Below are 20,562 nucleotides of genomic sequence, written 5' to 3' on the forward strand. Positions count from 1 at the left end.
ACCGCTGTATAGAGGGGGGAAGAGTTGGTGATGACGGCGGTGAAGTTGTTGGTGTAGATTGCGGGGACGATGATGGCCCCGGTGGCACTCCGGCGCCACCGGAAGCGAGGGGGAGAGAGCCCCCCTCCTTCTCCTTCTTCCTTGGCCTTCTACCTAGATGGGAGAAGGGTTTCCCCTCTGGTCCATGGTCTCCATGGCGTGGGAGGGGCGGGAGCCCCTCCGAGATTGGATTTGTCTCTCTGTCTCTCTCTGTTTCTGCGCTCCAGATTCTGCCCTTTCACCGTTTCTTATATTCCCGGAGATCCGTAACTTCGATTGGGCTGAATTTTGGACACGATCTCTATCCGGATATTAGCTTTCTTCCGGCGAAAGAAGGGAACTAACCGCCTTACAGGGTGGCCATGAGGGTCAGGGGCGTGCCTGCCCCCCTGGGGAGCGCCCCCTGCCTCATGGCCCCCTCGGGCATCGTCTCACATTGATTCCACTTCCCAAAAATCAGATATATTGCAAAAAAATATACGTCAGTTTTTATTCCGTTTGGACTCTGTTTGATATGGATTTTCTGCGAAACAAAAAACATGCAACAAACAGGAACTGGCACTGGGCACTGGATCAATATGTTAGTCCCAAAAATAGTATAAAAAGTTGCCAAAAGCATGTAAAAGTTGTAGAATACTGGCGTGGAACAATCAAAAATTATAGATACGACGGAGACGTATCAAGTAGTGATCAAACTGAATAATCCAAGAAAAATATGAAGTTTAGATCAAACTGAATACTCTAGTTTCTGAAAATGAACAGTAAGCGTAGCTCATTTAGCAAGTTTCTGAAAATGAACAGTAACTCTAGTTTCTGAAAATGAACAGTAGCTCATTTATCATTTGATCAATTTATCATTTGAGCATTTCATCATTTGATCAATTTATCATTTGAGCATTTCATCATTTGATCAATTTATCATTTGAGCATTTCATGATTTGATCATTTCTTGTTGTATTTCATTTGATCATTTCAGCATGGACTAATATATTTTTTCATTGTTTTGTTTCTTGTTGCAGTTGTTGAGCAAGGAGTTAGAAAAAAGAAAACCCTCACTAACGAGCAAAAATATGCTACTTATGTGGCATTGCATGCAGTGTGCATGAGCAGGGGTGGCAAATTCAAAAGAAATGATAAGAAAGACCTTGCACAATTTTTTAAGGTAGAAGTGAGGAGTATACAAAGAGTTTGACAGAAGGCGATGGAGCAAATTTCAAAAGGTTTAGAGGTGGATGTTTCTGATCAGAGAAATGGAAACTCTGGAAGAAAGCCAAAGGACATCAATTTAGAGCAAATCCCTACCATCCCACTAAACAAGAGGTCAACTATCAGATCTCTAGCTTGGCAACTCGGACGTAGCCCTACCACACTGCATAGAAAGTTCAAGCTGAGTTTGATTAAGAGACACACAAACTGTGTGAAGCCAGCTCTAAAAGAAAAGATAAAGAAGGATAGGATGGAATTTTGTATGTCAATGCTTGATGAGACAACGATAGAAACTTCAAGGCCTAAATTCAAGACAATGCATAATGTTGTGCACATTGATGAGAAATGGTTCAATATGACGAAGAAAAATAAGACCTACTATCTGCTGGATGGGGAGGAGGAGCCTATGAGGCCTATACATGGCAATTGTATTGGCAAGGTGATGTTCTTAACGGCCGTTGCTAGGCCAAGGTGGGACCATGAAGGAAATGTGACCTTCTCTGGGAAAATCGGTATCTGGCCATTCGTGAAAGAAGTTCCTGCTCAGAGGAGAAGTGATAACAGGCCTAGAGGTACAATAGAGACAAAGTCAATAAAGGTCGACAGAAAAGTGATGAGGGAGTTCCTGATAGAGAAGGTCTTGCCAGCGATACAAGCAGTTTGGCCTGAAAGTGATGCTGGACAGACCATCTACATTCAGCAGGATAATGCTAAGCCCCATATCTTGCCAAATGACCAGGAATTTCTAGCAGCTGTCGCAAAAACTGGACTTGACATCAGAATAATACAACAACCTGCCAACATGTCAGTGTACAAAAGTAGGGGCTCTTCTTTTGACCCCTTTACTTGTGCACGGGCAGTCAGAGCCACGCGCCACGGCCACACTAAGCAGGGCAGAGGAGGGAAGCCGAAGAGAAGCCGGAGCACAAGACGGTCAAGGCAACGCCAAGACCAAGAACACAAAGGGCAGAGGGGCGAAGCAGGCTCCCCGGGAATACCCTTGCCGGGGCAGCCTCAGCAGCCCGGCAAGAGCCTTGCCGGGGCAGCTCGCCCAACACCAGCGGAGTGAGCCACCCTTGAGCCCAAGGGTTCCGGACGTCGTCAACAGCTACGTTGGAACCAGGGCCCGGGAGGCACCTCCGTGGTCGAATGCAGATCTTTGTCAAGATCATGGATACATGAGATCAGATGAGAACCAGAAGACGACGACCCTCGGCGGGATCCTAGCCGAGGAAATCCACAAGACCCCCGGCAAGCGCCTTGCCGGGGACGACCGCAACATCACGGCAAGACCCTTGCTGGGGCCCCCGGCAAGGCCCTTGCCGAGGACATCAGCGGGGCCGCAGCCAGGCCCGCGTTTGCCAAGATGCCACCGCCGTCCCCAAGCAGCTGTTAGCTCAACCAGCTGGGCAGGCACCTGCGTGGCGACGGGCGGCCTCTACACCGACTCAGCAAGCACCTGCGTGGTGGCATGCAGATCTTCGTGAAGACCCTACCACCGCGCCACCTCAGCAGCCTGCCTACCTACATGGCACCGCACGCATCGCTGGCCTGGGCGCGTGTCGAAGCGAGACCGAGCGGCGACGGATGGGACGGGCCTCGTTCCCATCCCCGATAAAGCTAGTGGACACCTAAGTAGCGCATTTAATGTGTTTTGTCCCCTAATGCCAGGCGATAAGCTTGCGCACTGTAGACCTTTCCACCTCCTGTATGCCACTGTGGCAGCCCCTTTCAACTATAAAAGGAGGCCCGGGGCATACTGGAGAAGGATTCGGCTCTTTGGTACTACACAGCCACCGTGGCTAGTTCGAAAGCTCAAGAACACTGAATACATCCACCAAAGCAGGACTAGGGTATTATGCATCCTCGCGGCCCAAACCTGGGTAAACGATCTTTGTGCTGGCTCCTGGACCTACTCTTCTCACAACCCCGCGCCCGCCGACCGTAGAAGGGATTCCAGTGATCCCATAGGTGTCATTGCCACCGACATCTTTGGCGCGCCAGGTAGGGGCGCAGTTGTGAGAATCTGGTCTAGCAGTTAGCCTAGCAGTCCTTCGTCGCCATGGCTTCCCAGGAAGAAGGCGACCAAGCTTGGCGGCACCATCTACAGATGCAATGGACACCCGTGCAACGACAGAAAAGCTAAGTCACGCCGAACTTTAAATATTTCCTTTTTAAATAAGGTTATTATCCTCGAAGGTCCTGCCCTATGTATGGAAAACCTGCACGCAAGGGGGCCCTTCCGCGATTGGCAACGCCCTTACTCTGTTTTGAGTCCGCTCAACAACTTAAGCGGCCGCGTCGAGAATAGCACGGTAGCCTTCCGCAATTGGCAACGCTCTCGATTCTGACTCGAGTCAAGCTCGACAGTTCGAGCGGCCGCGTTGAGAGCGGTAAGGTGGTTCGCCTGGCAGCAAGCACACCCGGCAGGCCATTGGGGATCCGTCCCCGAGGAGCCGCCCTGGGTTTACGCGCCGGCAAGCCTACCCGATTAGCGTAGGGTGAACATACAAAGGGGGATTGAACAGGAAAGTAACATGCATAATATCAAAAGTACTGCAGAGTTATATTACATCCATTGTTGCTGCGGTTCTAACTAAAGATAGAAATTGTCTTCGTCATGGACCTGCAGCGGTGATGAGAAACGGGGTGCCTAATCCCGGCGTTGGCCCTCCACCCTCTCGATTCCGTCGATGCAGCTGATGATGGGCATGATACGCTCCTTTAGCGCCGTGAGGTCAGCACCCTCCGGCAAGCTCTCCAGTGCGGCGTCGAAGTCGAGGTCGGGGTTCCAGTACGCCACCTTGGTGAGGACCTTGGTCATGGCACCCCGGCAAAGCCTCCGAGACTCGTCGGCCAGAGAGGCCGCCTGGTTGGAGTGGAGCTGCTCCAGGGCCCCGAGGACACCCTCGAAGAATAGGGTCAGCCTGGCGTTGGAGGTCGTGCTGCGATCTGGGGCATACCTCGCATTTGGCATACCCATGGTGGCCAGCTGCATGGTGATCCTGCCGGCGACGTCCTCGAGGTGGCCGATCCAGCGATTCTCACCCTCCACAAAATCCTTGTGGTTGGCGGCTTCGTTCTTCCGCACCTGCTTCTCGGCCTCCAGATTCTTGGCCAGGGTCCCTTCCCGGGCCTTGGCCTCCGAGAGCGTCCCCTCGAGACCCTCCAGCTTCAGCTTGAGGTCTTTGATGGAGTTGTTGGCCTCGAAAAGCTGCCCTGCCTTGTCGAGGACTGCGCCCTGCGCCTCCACTAGGGCACTGTTGAGCGTGTCCTTCACCTTGGACAGCTTCAGGACCTGGCCTTTTAGCCCGTCCTGCTCCACCTCCAGCTCCTTCATCTTGCCGGCGTGAACCAGAGCCTGGGCATTGAGTGCCTCCTTGTGCCTCTGCTCCTGCTCTTGGGTCTGCTACACGACGAGCTTCTCCACCTCCTCATCCTTGCCGCGGAGCGTTGCGGCAAGCTTCTCCTCACGCACGGCAAGGTCTTCCTCCTGGGAGTTCAGCGCGGCCTGGTGCTGGGTTCGAGCGGCCTCGGCTTCGGTGGCCAAGTTCTTCGCCGTCTCCTGGGCCTTCTCGATGTCGGCCCGCTTCATGGTGAGCTCCACCTCGCGCCTGGCCAGCTCGTCCTGGGCGGCCTTCAGGTCCTTGTGGGCCTGGCGGAACCAAGCCTGCGCCTCGGCAACATGCCCCTCGAGGTCCGCCTCCGCCTTGTCCACCACCGCCATCCTGGACTTGGCCTTGTCCAGTCGAGCGTGGTGAAGCGCCCAAAGCTTCTGGAAGTTGGTGCCCATGGCCTGGAGGAGACGCCCTTCCTGGGAACCGCCGCCACCGGCACTCGGTTCGTCAACAACCTCAAGCCCGGTGGCGGCGAGCACCTCGTCTTCAAACACCTCCCCCTCGACGGGCGCCCCGGTGCCCGCCGTCCCTGGGATGTGGACGAACAGGTCGTCACTCACCCTCAGGTACCTGCCTGAGCCAGAGGCAGCGGAGGAGGAAGGTTGGTCGTCAACCACCTCCTCCTCGGCAGCGGCCTTGCCGGCCTCCTCGGCAGGCCCCTTGCCGGCCTCCTCGGCAGCAGCCTTGCCAGGCTCCTCGGCCGGCCCGTTGGCGGCACCCTTGGCGGCCTCTTCGGTGGCGATCTTCTCGGCCTCCATCGCGGCATCCTTGGCGACATCCTCGATGATGGTGTCTATATCCTCCGGATCCACCGAGGGACGATCTGGATACCGAGAAGGGGATGAGGCGAAGCCAAGACCAAGATTCGGAAAGAACAGAAAAAGAACAGGGACGGAAGGCGAGTGGCTTACCAGTGCCGGGCTGGGAAGCAGAGGTCCCCTCCCCGCCAATATTTGGCACCGAGGCGAAGACACCAGCGCCCGAGTTCGCCTCCTCCTCCGTGTGCATGGGCTCTGTGCTTGGCGCCCTTGCCAGGGACGCCCTTTGGGGCGGCGTGTTTGATGGGGGTGGCATGTTGGGGGTAGCCCTCTGTGGCTCCTCCTGCTGCTGTCCTCCTCCTGCAACCACGACAAGGTCAGCGCCAAAGGATCGTACCCCCGACACACGTCGATGAGGAGTGAGTGATAAACTTACGCTGGGGGCTGTGCCGGGGGCTGCTGTCCGGGCTGCTCAACACCACCAGCAGTGTACCAGAAGTGCCTGTTGGGGGCTGGCCGCTCGCCGATGCCCTGGCCCTCTTCACCCTCTGGGCCAGCATCTCCGCATCCTTGCAAAGAAGAAGAACAAATTAAGACAAGCGGCACAGATTGAGGAGACGGAGATGGCAAGAAAAAGGGAACAAGATACTTACTCGTCCTCCACCTCCTCCTCTGCTGCCTTCCTCTTCCTCCTTGGGCTGAGGGACCCAAAATCGAAGACAACCTCCGCGTCATCATCTGCGGGGGGAGGGGAAGCAGATGGGGTACGTGGGCGCTTGGACGAAGAAGAGGCAGATGCTTTCTTCTTCGCCACCGCAGCCTTCACCAGCTTCTTCGCCGCCGCGGCCCTTGTCTGGCACGCGGACCCCTCCTAGGCTTGCCGCGGTTGTACGGCCTTGCCAGGCCGAACCGGCTCGCCAGAGGTGGCCCACCGTAGGACTCGCCCTTTCCCCGTAACCGGAGGGTCGACAGCCTCGGCCTCCTCCGACGACGACTCGTCGACCACATCTTCGACGAGAGGGGCCCCGGTGCCGGCGCTGCTGGCCTCCCCAGCGGCCTCCGCCCACTGGGCGAGCTCCTTCTCCTCCGTGGCTGCCGCGGCCTTGTCCTCCACGCCGCTGGCGTTGCCGGCCTCCTTGGCGAGCTCCGCCTCCACCGCCCTGGCGGCGATATAGTCCAGCTCCGCCTGGGTGGTGTCCTGGACGAGCCGCGGCTCGGTGGTGACATACTTCTCCTCCAAGGTGTCGAAAAACTCTTGTACCTAGTCCTCCGGCGGCTCGGCCCAATTTGGGACGAGGCCGTGCGCGTTGAACTCCGGCATCATGGCGATGATGTCGCTCTGACGCGAATTGTTGCACAGCAGGACCACCCCCGCCGGCAACTTAAACAAGGGCCCTTTGGCAACCTTGCCGGCCTTCGCGGCCTTGCCGGACCGCTCGACCTTGCCATCGTGGTTCACGTCGAGCTGGAAGAGCCGCTGGCTGAAGTGGGCATGCCCCATCACCGTGAAGTTGTGGTCCAAGCCGGGTCGGAGCCTCATGATGTCGGTGGTGTACGTAAAAAGCCAGGCTGGACTCCCCTTGTTGTGCAGCGGAGCGATTCAGCGACGGATGAAATCCGCCCCGATCATCTCAAGGGTGTGCCTGGCCTCGGTGAGACGAAGGATCCTGGTGGTGGCGACCATGAGCTTCTTGTCGTCGACATCGACATCGCTCCAGTCGCTTTTGTGGACCGGCGGCGCCTGGCGAACCTCGCAGAATGCTGGTAGGTCCTTCTCCTCAATCCAGCACCACCGGCCTCGCCACTCCTCCCACCTCTCCTTCTGGGCGCCGTCCGGATATGTCTCTTTCTCCTGGGTCCTAGGGATCCAGGCGACGCAACCAGAAATGGCGCCCCCCTTTTGGATGCGAGGGAAGAAATAGTGGCGGAAGAGCGCCGTGTTGGGATGCACCCTGACGAAACCCTCGCAGAGGTTCGCGAAAAGAGCCATGCACGCCACGACATTTGGAGTAAAATCCAGAAGGTGGAAGCCGTAGGTGTGCATGATTTCGCTGAAGAAATCACAGAAGGGGGGGCAGAGGCCGCAAGAAAAGTAGTCGACGAAGAACGGGTACCAATTCGGGCCGGCTTCGGCGAAGGCGGCGGGGATGACGCACGTGGCCGGATGCCCCATCGTCTTGCTTCTCGTCTTGCACCCCCACAGGTGCTTGAAGTAGTCCCGGAGTTCGACCGCGTCGACCGTCGACGGGAAGTAGGCGTGCTGCGTTGCCGCACCGCCAACCCGCTCTCCGGCGGCTCCTTCTCCCCGGCGTCCTTGGCCACTCCCTTGCCTGTGCTGGTCTTGGGTGCCATGGCGGCTGCGGGAAGTGAGGAATGGAGGATGGCAAAGGCGCGGCGGCGGCGAGCGAAGGCAAGAGCTTGAGAAGGAGGAAGAAGGGGACGGCAGTTCGGAGATTGGGGAAAGCATGAAGGGTAAATGAGCAGCGTGCCTGCAGTTATTCCTTTTTACGGGGAAGGCGTGGGCCGCCTCTTTTCCCATTAACTGCGATGTGATGCATGCGTGCGGGAACCACCCCATGCATGGCCCCCACGTCACGCACGATCCTCCATGTCGCGCGTTCAACGCGGCTCGTGGGGAAGCGCAGTGGACGAAACGGTTACTCCGGTAAAAATCCGCCCCACCTCCCCACGCACTGTTCTGGGCCTGGCCCAACAACGCGTCGCGCTTATGTGTGGAATAGGCCCGGGGGCTCCTATCGGTGTACAAAAGTAGGGGCTTTTCTTTTGACCCCTTTACTTGTGCACAGGCAGTCAGAGCCGCGCGCCACGGCCACACTAAGCAGGGCAGAGGAGGGAAGCCGGAGCACAAGACGGTCAAGGCAACGCCAAGACCAAGAACACAAAGGGCAGAGGGGCGAAGCAGGCTCCCCCGGCAAGACCCTTGCCGGGGCAGCCTCAGCAGCCCCGGCAAGAGCCTTGCTGGGGCAGCTCGCCCAACGCCAGCGGAGTGAGCCACCCTTGAGCCCAAGGGTTCCGGACTCCGTCAACAGCTACGTTGGAACCAGGGCTCGGGAGGCACCTCCGTTGTGGCATGCAGATCTTTGTCAAGATCATGGATACATGAGATCAGATGAGAACCAGAAGACGACGACCCTCGGCGGATCCTAGCCGAGGAAATCCACAAGACCCCCGGCAAGCGCCTTGCCGGGGACGACCGCAACATCACGGCAAGACCCTTGCCGGGGCCCCCGGCAAGGCCCTTGCCGAGGACATTAGCGGGGCCACAGCCAGGCTCGCGTCTGCCAAGATGCCACCGCCGTCCCCAAGTAGTTGCTAGCTCAACCAGCTGGGCAGGCACCTGCGTGGCGACGGGCGGCCTCTACACCGACTCAGCAAGCACATGTGTGGTGGCATGCAGATCTTCGTGAAGACCCTACCACCGTGCCACCTCAGCAGCCTGCCTGCCTACATGGCACCGCACGCATCGCTGGCCTGGGCGCGTGTCGAAGCGAGATGGAGCGGCGACGGACGGGACGGGACTCGTACCCATCCCCGATAAAGCTAGTGGACACCTAAGTAGCGCATTTAATGCGTTTTGTCCCCTAATGCCAGGCGATAAGCTTGCGCACTGTAGACCTTTCCACCTCCTGTATGCCACTGTGGCAGCCCCTTTCGACTATAAAAGGAGGCCCGGGGCATACTGGAGAAGGATTCGGCTCTTTGGAACTACACAGCCACGGTAGCTATTTCGAAACCTCAAGAACACTGAATACATTCATCAAAGCAGGACTAGGGTATTACGCATCCTCGCGGCCCGAACCTGGGTAAACGATCTTTGTGCTGGTTCCTGGACCTGCTCTTCTAAGAACCCCGTGCCTGCCGACCGTAGAAGGGATTCCAGTGATCCCATAGGTTTCGTTCCCACCGACACAACAGTCCTAATTTGAATGTGCTTGACCTTGGGTTTTTCAACTCGCTGCAATCCCTGACAGATTGTCTGAGTCCTAAAACACTACAAGACCTTATTAATGGTGTTTTGGAGGAATTTGAAGGCTATGAGGTTTACAAGCTTAACACAATTTTCCTAACTCTGCAAACGTGCATGATTGAGATCCTGAATCATGCAGGGGCAATGGGTATAAAACACCACATGTGAACAAGGAAAGGCTTGAGGGTCTTGGGCAGCTACCTCCAAGACTGTCATGCCCTCAAGAGGTTTACGCAAATGCCCTACACAACTTAGGGCTAATGGCGAGGGTTCAGTAATGGAAGAGGCATGAGATGCTTGTTGCCAAGAGACCTGAGATGCTTGTTGCCAAGAGACCCGAGAGGCTTGTTGCCAAGATACCTGAGATGCTTGTTGCCAAGAGACCTTAGATGCCTGTTGTCAAGAGACCTGAGATGATTGTTGCCAAGAGACCTTAGATGCTTGTTGCCAAGAGACCTTAGATGCTTGTTGTCAAGAGACCTGAGATGCTTGTTGCCAAGAGACCTTAGATGTTTGTTGTCAAGAGACCTGAGATGCTTGTTGTCAAGAGACCTGAGATGCTTGTTGCAAAGAGACCTTAGATGCTTGTTGCCAAGAGACCTGAGATGCTTGTTGCCAAGAGGCCTGAGATGCTTGTTGCCAAGAGACCCGAGATGCTTGTTGCCAAGAGACCTTAGATGCTTGTTGTCAAAAGACCTGAGATGCTTGTTGTCAAGAGAACTGATATGCTTGTTGCCAAGAGACCCGAGATGCTTATTGTCAAGATACCAGAGATGATTGTTGTCAAGAGACATGAGATGATTGTTTTCAAGAGACCTGAGATGATTGTTTTCAAGAGACCCAAGATGCTTGTTGTCAAGAGACCTGAGATGATTGTTGTCAAGAGACCTGAGATGCTTGTTGTCAAAATACCTGACATGATTGTTGTCAAGAGACCTGAGATGATTGTTGTCAAGAGACTTGAGATGAGGCTTGTGGTGTATGCTTGTTGCATCCTTGTGATTATTTGTGTGGAGTATGATTATAATCCATATTTGAGTATGTTTGCAAGGATTGTGTGGAGTGGATTTTTTGCTCCATTTGAATGATCATTTTTACTCCATATGTTTGCATCGGCTTGTGTGGAGTGAATTCTCTTACTTTCTTAGGAGGAAAGGACTAGGAGAGGAAAGGAGTGGAATAGAAGAGGAGAGGAATTAATTTAGATTTAATTACCTGAAAAGGCTTAATTTAGATTTAATTAATAGAAAAGGTTTAATTTAAGTTAGTTAACTAAAAAGGTTTAATTCAAGTTTAATTAATTAAAAAGGTTTAATTTAGATTTAATTAACAAAAAAGGTTTAATTTCCAGATAAGAGAAGAGTAGAGAGGAGAGATAAGAAGAGAGTAAGTAACTGGATTAAGCTATTGGAGTGAGTAATTCCATGGAGTACTAATGTCCAGGAGTACTCCAATGCTTTATTAATAAACAAGACAGTACTAATGTCCAGGAGTACTCAAATTCAAGAAAAGAAAGGAGAAGAGAACAGATCCAAGAACTACTCCTACTAGAATTGCCACTGGGTAATACTACTGTTGTCCTACACTGTACTCCTACTCCCAAGTACTGAAGAGAAGAGAAGAGAAGACAAGAGAAGGGAAGAGAAGAGAGAGGAGAGGAGAAGAGCAATATACACTAATTTACTCCACTAAACAGCAAAAGGTTTCATTTAATTAACAAAAAAAGGTTTCAGTTAGTTTAATTAATAGAAAAAGATTTCAGTTAATTTAATTAAAGAAATTGAAAGGTTTCAGTTAATTCAGATTTTGCAACTCACTAACTGAAAGGAGAAGAGCAGGGCAAGCACTGCTACTGCTCCAAGCTAATCTGACTGCAAATCAAAAACTCCAAATCTGATTATTCAGGTACTCCAAATCTGATTATTCAGGTACTCCAAATACTGGATCTGTTTGCACTACTTCAGGATGCTGCTAACGCGACACTACGATCAGAGACCCTTCGACGAAACTGTGTGCGATGCAATAATCGCAAATGACGGTGTAAAAGAACCGTCAAAAAAGTGCAAAATGTTTGTGATGGCGGAGCCATCAAACACGGTTCAGATTTTAGTTGCGTGTGCGATGTAGGGCATACGACTGAGTTCAATGAACTGTTTGCGATGAGGCAGAACAAAATAAATGGGCAGCCAGATGAAGGCGTGTGCGATATACAACATACGGTTCACTCGGATGAACTGTTTGTGATGAGGAGGAACAATAGAAACGGGCGGCTAGATAAAGGTGTGTGCGATTGAGGGCATACGCTTCAGAAGGATTAACTGTTTGCGATTAGGCAACAGAACATAAACGGGTCAGCCAGATCAAAGTGTCTGTGATTATTAGCAAAAAAAGTGTCTGCGATTGATGGCATGCACTTCACATGGGTGAACTGTTTGCGATTAGCCACAACAAACTGAAACAGTTAGATAGATCAACTTGTGTGCGCTAGACGGGCACACACATTCTAATTAAAAGAAGCGTGCGCGGTGGTAATAATGAGCACGCACAGTTGTTGGAACAAGACGTGTGCTGACGTTGCCTATTGCGGTGCACCCTATGGTGCAAACGCCATGTGCACGGCCGAGAAGGCGTACGTGCCCACGTTACGCCTTCCGGGAATAGTGCCGCACTTATAACCGTCAGTAAATTTTGAGCATGTGTCCCGTCACATTTCAAATTGCAAACCTGTTCTCACCGATCAAAACCTAAACGGTTTCCCACTTAGGAGTGTATTAGTACTCGGTTATAAATACTACTGCTCCAAGATGACTGCACATTCCTCCTCAACTCCTAACCCACAAAAGCAAGCAAGGCATTCATCATCGTTCCCTTGCGTCTGCCATGGCTAGCGTGAGTTCTGGGTCGAGAGATTGCCACCAGGGAGATGCGAGCATGGAAGCGGAAGCATGAGAGATGTCCCACCTCGCCATGAACGCAGTTGGCATGTCCCGCCGCGCGGCGGTAGCAGCACATTGGTCCCGCCGTGCCGCCGAAGCAGCACGCAGGTCCCGCCACGCCGTCGATGCAGCAGACTGGTCCGGCCGCGCCGCGGAAGCAGAAGAGATGTCTCGTCGGGCCGTGAATGCAGCAGAAATGTCCTCCCGTGCCGCGGTGGCCTGGGAAAATGTCTCGCGGGCAGGCGAGGACTCTTACAGGAGCATGCATGCGATCATCCATAGCCAGATGGATCAGATCTCCGGGTGGGCGAGGTTGCAGGACGACATGAAAGCCTCTTTTGAACAGGCTATTGGCGTCATCCGGCAACTAAATGAGAGCAATGCGAAGCTCCGGGCCGAGCGTGACCTGCTGAGGGCAAAGATCATCGGAAGTGCGGAGCAGCAGGAGGAGACCACTGCCTTGTTGAAGAGGACCGGCGTCATCATCGAGAAACTTATGGACAAGAATGCCATGCTGCGCATCGAGCGTAGAAGGCTGGTGGAGGAATCTGTGGATGCTCTCAAGCAGCATCTTGAGGACAAGAAAGAGCTCATCGCCGCTCGCCGCGGAGACTAGTTCCCATGGGCTGCAGCAATGCATCAAGAAAGTAGATATCAGCGAGCCAGATCATTGTCTTCCTTCTTCTTTTGTCCTTGTGTATTTCGGGCGTTGTCGCATGTGGCTTTTTTAAATTATGTTCCTAAATATGTAAGACGATTATTATCCACTTTCATCGTCCTTATATTCATCATGCTTGCTATAAGTCGCAGTCAATGGTATATAGGTCCGTCGAATCTTACATCAAGATCCTGCAAAACTTTCTTTTCAGATTTTCATTTTTCTCTCTTAAATCTCGGTCCAGTGAGACATATAGCCACGTCGTAGAACAGGAGCTCGGGCGTCATTAATGGAGACGTTGGGAGAGAGGTGCGCGGCGAGTAGCGGTCAAAGGGCTCTCCTCCCGATGAGCACGCGCAGGGGTTTGATCGCACGCCTCCCGTACTCAAATAGCTACCCCGTACGGCCTCCTAGCCAATAAAAAAGGGGACGTGTGGCAACACGTAATTGGTAAGTAGAACGCCCACGGTTTCAATAATACTTGTGTTTCTGATTTGTAATGTCACAACATTTCTTCCAAAATGACTTTGTTGATTGTTAATGTGTGCGCCTTTGCAAATCGGACAGAAAAATTACCACAGCATGTTGGTGCCATGTCATGACACCATGCCAAGTTTCATCATTTTCAGGCGTGTTCTGGATTTACAGGAATTAAAAAACCAAGTTTCTCAATCTTTCCGGCCGAGCCACAACGCCCAGATGTTTGAATTTCCTTCCCATTTCTTGCATGGGACCTAGAAATTCACCCAAGGACACACATGTGATTTTTCAACCAACTTTGGTGCACTGGTGCATGTGCTTGTAGTTCAAATTTGAATTATGCACATTAAATTCCCAGAAATTCAATTAATGTATAAAAAAGGCCAAACGAACCCCGAAAAATTCCAAAATTAAACACAACACTCCTATTGTTCTATGTTGACACTAGAAAATTTTTGAAAGCAATAAGAGGCAACGGATATCGTTTTGTCCCCAAAGGTGGCACATTCCCTACCGAAACCATCACACTTGTTGTGAGAAGCTTATACCCAAACCTGCCCCAAATGGGAAAAAATTTTACCACGGCATGTTGATGTCGCTCCATGATAGCATGCCAAGTTTCATGAATTTCACATGAGTTTTGGATTTACTAGAATTTAAAAACCAAGTATCTAAATGTTTTGCCGGCAATCAACAGTGCCCTGTGTTTGAATTTCATTCCCATTTCTTGCATGGGACCTAGAAATTCACCCAAGGACACACATGTGATTTTTCAACCAACTTTGGTGCACTGGAACATGTGCTTGTACTTCAAATTTGAATTATGCACATTAAATGCCCAGAAACTCAATTAATGTATAAAAAAGGCCAAACGAACCCCAAAAATACCAAAATTAAACACAACACTCCTGTTGTTCTATGTTGACACTAGAAATTTTCTGAAAGCAATAAGAGGCAACGAATATCGTTTCGTCCCCAAAGGTGGCACCTTACCTACCGAAACCATCACGCTTGTTGTGAGAAGCTCTGGTTTGTGAGAAGCTTATACCCAAACCTGCCCCAAATGGGACAAAAAATTTACCACGGCATGTTGATGCCGCTCCATGATAGCATGCCAAGTTTCATGAATTTCAGACGAGTTTTGGATTTACTAGAATTTAAAAACCAGGTATCTCAGCGTTTTGCCGGCAATCAACAGTGCCATGGTGTTTGAATTTCATTCCCATTTCCTGCATGGGACCTAGAAATTCACCCAAGGACACACATGTGATTTTTCAACCAACTTTTGTGCACTGGAGCATGTGCTTATAGTTCAAATTTGAATTATGCACATTAAATGCCCAGAAACTCAATTAATGTACAAAAAGGCCAAACGAACCCCAAAAATTCCAAAATTAAAGACAACACTCCTATTGTTCTATGTTCACACTAGAAAATTTTTGAAAGCAATAAGAGGCAACGGATATCGTTCCGTCCCCAAAGGTGGGACGTTCCCTACCGAAACCATCACGCTTGTTGTGAGAAGCTTATACCCAAACCTGCCCCAAATGGGACAAAAAAATTACCATGGCAGGTAGATGCCGCTCCATGATAGCATGCCAAGTTTCATGAATTTCAGACGAGTTTTGGATTTACTAGAATTTCAAAACCAGGCATCTCAATGTTTTGCCGGCAATCCACAGTGCCCTGGTGTTTGAATTTCATACCCATTTCTTGCATGGGACCTAGAAATTCGTGCAAGGACACACATGTGATTTTTCAACCAACTTTGGTGCACTGGAGCATGTGCTTGTAGTTCAAATTTGAATTATGCACATTAAATGCCCAGAAACCCAATTAATGTAAAAAAGGCCAAACGAACCGTGAAAAATTCCAAAATTGAACACAACACTCCTGTTGTTATATGTTGACACTAGAACATTTTTGAAAGCAATAAGAGGCAACGGATATCGTTTCGTCCCCAAAGGTGGCATGTTCCCTACCATAACCATCACGATTGTTGTGAGAAGCTCTGGTTTGTGAGAAGCTTATACCCAAACCTGCCCCAAATGGGACAAAAAATTTACCACGGCATGTTGATGCCGCTACATGATAGCATGCCAAGTTTCATGAATTTTCAAACGAGTTTTGAATTTACTAGAATTTAAAAACCAGGTATCTCAACGTTTTGCCGGCAATCAACAGTGCCTTGGTGTTTGAATTTCATTCCCATTTCTTGCATGGGAACTAGAAATTTACCCAAGGACACACATGTGATTTTTCAACCAACTTTGGTGCACTGGAGCATGTGCTTGTAGTTCAAATTTGAATTATGCACATTAAATGCCCAGAAACCCAATTAATGTATAAAAAAGGCCAAACGAACCCCAAAAATTACAAAATTAAACACAACACTCTTGTTGTTCTATGTTGACACTAGAAAATTTTTGAAAGCAATAAGAGGCAACGGATATCGTTTTGTCCCCAAAGGTGGCACGTTCCCTACCGAAACCATCACGCTTGTTGTGAGAAGCTTATACCCAAACCTGCCCCAAATGGGAAAAAAATTTACCACGGCATGTTGATGCCGCTCCATGATAGCATGCCAAGTTTCATGAATTTCACATGAGTTTTGGATTTACTAGAATTTAAAAACCAAGTATCTAAATGTTTTGCCGGCAATCAACAGTGCCCTGTGTTTGAATTTCATTCCCGTTTCTTGCATGGGACCTAGAAATTCACCCAAGGACACACATGTGATTTTTCAACCAATTTTGGTGCACTGGAACATGTGCTTGTAGTTCAAATTTGAATTATGCACATTAAATGCCCAGAAACTCAATTAATGTATAAAAAAGGCCAAACGAACCCCAAAAATACCAAAATTAAACACAACACTCCTGTTGTTCTATGTTGACACTAGAAATTTTCTGAAAGCAATAAGAGGCAACGGATATCGTTTCGTCCCCAAAGGTGGCACCTTCCCTACCGAAACCATCACACTTGTTGTGAGAAGCTCTGGTTTGTGAGAAGCTTATACCCAAACCTGCCCCAAATGGGACAAAAAATTTACCACGGCATGTTTATGCCGCTCCATGATAGCATGCCAAGTTTCATGAATTTCAGACGAGTTTTGGATTTACTAGAATTTAAAAACCAGGTATCTCAACGTTTTGCCGGCAATCAACAGTGCCCTGGTGTTTGAATTTCATTCCCATTTCCTGCATGGGACCTAGAAATTCACCCAAGGACACACATGTGATTTTTCAACCAACTTTTGTGCACTGGAGCATGTGCTTATAGTTCAAATTTGAATTATGCACATTAAATGCCCAGAAACTCAATTAATGTATAAAAAGGCCAAACGAACCCCGAAAAATTCCAAAATTAAAGACAACACTCCTGTTGTTCTATGCTGACACTAGAAAAATTTTGAAAGCAATAAGAGGCAACGGATATCGTTCCGTCCCCAAAGGTGGGACGTTCCCTATCGAAACCATCACGCTTGTTGTGAGAAGCTCTGGTTTGTAAGAAGCTTATACCCAAACCTGCCCCAAATGGGGCAAAAAAATTACCACGGCAGGTAGATGCCGCTCCATGATAGCATGCCAAGTTTCATGAATTTCAAACGAGTTTTGGGTTTACTAAAATTTCAAAACCAGGCATCTCAATGTTTTGCCGGCAATCCACAGTGCCCTGGTGTTTGAATTTCATACCCATTTCTTGCATGGGACCTAGAAATTCGCGCAAGGACACACATGTGATTTTTCAACCAACTTTGGTGCACTGGAGCATGTGCTTGTAGTTCAAATTTGAATTATGCACATTAAATGCCCAGAAACCCAATTAATGTAAAAAAAGGCCAAACGAACCGCGAAAAATTCCAAAATTAAACACAACACTCCTGTTGTTCTATGTTGACACTAGAACATTTTTGAAAGCAATAAGAGGCAACGGATATCGTTTCGTCCCCAAAGGTGGCATGTTCCCTACCGTAACCATCACGATTGTTGTGAGAAGCTCTGGTTTGTGAGAAGCTTATACCCAAACCTGCCCCAAATGGGACAAAAAATTTACCACGGCATGTTGATGCCGCTACATGATAGCATGCCAAGTTTCATGAATTTTCAGACGAGTTTTGAATTTACTAGAATTTAAAAACCAGGTATCTCAACGTTTTGCCGGCAATCAACAGTGCCTTGGTGTTTGAATTTCATGCCCATTTCTTGCATGGGAACTACAAATTTACCCAAGGACACACATGTGATTTTTCAACCAACTTTGGTGCACTGGAGCATGTGCTTGTAGTTCAAATTTGAATTATGCACATTAAATGCCCAGAAACCCAATTAATGTATAAAAAAGGCCAAACAAACCCCACAAATTCCAAAATTAAACACAACACTCTTGTTGTTCTATGTTGACACTAGAAATTTTTTGAAAGCAATAAGAGGCAACGGATATCCTTTCGTCCCCAAAGGAGGCACGTTCCCTACCGAAACCATCACGCTTGTTGTGAGAAGCTTTGGTTTGTGAGAAGCTTATACCCAAACCTGCCCCAAATGGGACAAAAAATTTACCACGGCATGTTGATGCTGCTCCATCATACCAAGCCAAGTTTCATGAATTTCAGACGTGTTTTGGATTTACTAGAATTTAAAAACAAGGTATCTCAATGTTTTGCCGGCAATCAACAGTGCCCTGGTGTTCGAATTTCATTACCATTTCTTGCATGGGACCTAGAAATTCACCCAAGGACAAACACGTGATTTTTCAACTAGCTTTTGTGCACTGGAGCACGTGCTTGTAGTTCAAATTTGAATTATGCACATTAAGTGCCCAGAAACTCAATTAATGTATAAAAAGGCCAAACGAACCCCGAAAAATTCCAAAATTAAACACAACACTCGTGTTGTTCTATGTTGACACTAGAAAAATTTTGAAAGCAATAAGAGGCAATGGATATCGTTCCGTCCCCAAAGATGGGATGTTCCCTACCGAAACCATCACACTTGTTGTGAGAAGCTCTGGTTTGTGAGAAGCTTATACCCAAACCTGCCCCAAATGGGACAAAAAATTTACCACAGCAGGTTGATGCCGCTCCATGATAGCATGCCAAGTTTCATGAATTTCAGACGAGTTTTGGATTTACTAGAATTTAAAAACCAACGTTTTGCCGACAATCAACAGTGCCCTGGTGTTTGAATTTGATTCCCGTTTCTTGTATGGGACCTAGAAATTCGCACAAGGACACACATGTGATTTTTGAACCAACTTTGGTGCACTGGAGCATGTGCTTGTAGTTCAAATTTGAATTATGCACATTAAATGCCCAGAAATCCAATTAATGTATAAAAAAGGCCAAACGAACCCCGAAAAATTCAAAAATAAACACAACACTCCTGTTGTTCTATGTTGACACTAGAAAAATTTTGAAAGCAATAAGAGGCAACGGATATCATTTCGTCCCCAAAGGTGGCACGTTCCCTACCGAAACCATCACGCTTGTTGCGAGAAGCTCTGGTTTGTGAGAAGCTTATACCCAAACCTGCCCCAAATGGGACAAAAATTTTACCACGGCATGTTGATGCCGCTCCATGATAGCATGCCAAGTTTCATGAATTTTCAGACGAGTTTTGGATTTACTAGAATTTAAAAACCAGGTATCTCAACGTTTTGCCGGCAATCAACAGTGCCTTGGTGTTTGAATTTCATTCCCATTTCTTGCATGGGACCTAGAAATTCACGCAAGGACACACATGTGATTTTTCAAACTTTGGTGCACTGGAGCATGTGCTTGTAGTTCAAATTTGAATTATGCACATTAAATGCCCAGAAACCCAATTAATGTATAAAAAGGCCAAACGAACCCCGAAAAATTCCAAAATTAAACACAACACTCCTGTTTTTCTATGTTGACACTAGAAAACTTTTGAAAGCAATAAGAGGCAACGGATATCGTTTCGTCCCCAAAGGTGGCACGTTCCCTACCGAAACCATCACGCTTGTTGTGAGAAGCTCTGGTTTGTGAGAAGCTTATACCCAAACCTGCCCCAAATGGGAAAAAAAATTTATCACGGCATGTTGATGCCGCTCCAGGATAGCGTGCCAAGTTTCATGAATTTTCAGACGAGTTTTGGATTTAGTAGAATTTAAAAACCAGGTATCTCAACATTTTGTCGGCAATCAACAGTACCTTGGTGTTTGAATTTCATTAGCATTTCTTACATGGGACCTAGAAATTCACCCAAGAACAAACACGTGATTTTTCAACCAGCTTTTGTGCATTGGAGCATGTGCTTGTAGTTCAAATTTGAATTATGCACATTAAATGCCCAGAAACCCAATTTGCCAAACGAACCCCGAAAAATTCCAAAATTAAACACAACACTCCTGTTGTTCTATGTTGACACAAGAAAACTTTTGAAAGCAATAAGAGGCAATGGATATCGTTTCGTCCCCAAAGGTGGCACGTTCCCTACCGAAACCATCACGCTTGTTGTGAGAAGCTCTGGTTTGTGAGAAGCTTATACCCAAACCTGCCCCAAATGGGACAAAAAATTTACCACGGCATGTTGATGCCGCTCCAGGATAGCATGCCAAGTTTCATGAATTTTCAGGCGAGTTTTGGATTTAGTTGAATTTAAAAACCAGGTATCTCAATGTTTTGTCGGCAATCAACAGTGCCTTGGTGATTGAATTTCATTCTCATTTCTTGCATGGGACCTAGAAATTCACCCGAGGACACAGATGTGATTTTTCAACCAACTTTGGTGCACTGGAGCATGTGCTTGTAGTTCAAATTTGAATTATGCACACTAAATCTCCAGAAACCCAATTAATGTATAAAAAAGGCCAAACGAACCCCAAAAATTCCAAAATTAAACACAACACTCCTGTTGTTCTATGTTGACACTAGAAATTTTTTGAAAGCAATAAGAGGCAACGGATATCCTTTCGTCCCCAAAGGTGGCACGTTCCCTACCGAAACCATCACGCTTGTTGTGAGAAGCTCTAGTTTGTGAGAAGCATATACCCAAACCTGCCCCAAATGGGACAAAAAGTTTACCACGGCATGTTGATGTTGCTCCATGATAGCATGCTAAGTTTCATGAATTTC

The sequence above is a fragment of the Triticum aestivum genome, chromosome 3D (genome assembly GCF_018294505.1).
Source record: "Triticum aestivum cultivar Chinese Spring chromosome 3D, IWGSC CS RefSeq v2.1, whole genome shotgun sequence".
Taxonomy (NCBI): Eukaryota; Viridiplantae; Streptophyta; class Magnoliopsida; order Poales; family Poaceae; genus Triticum; species Triticum aestivum.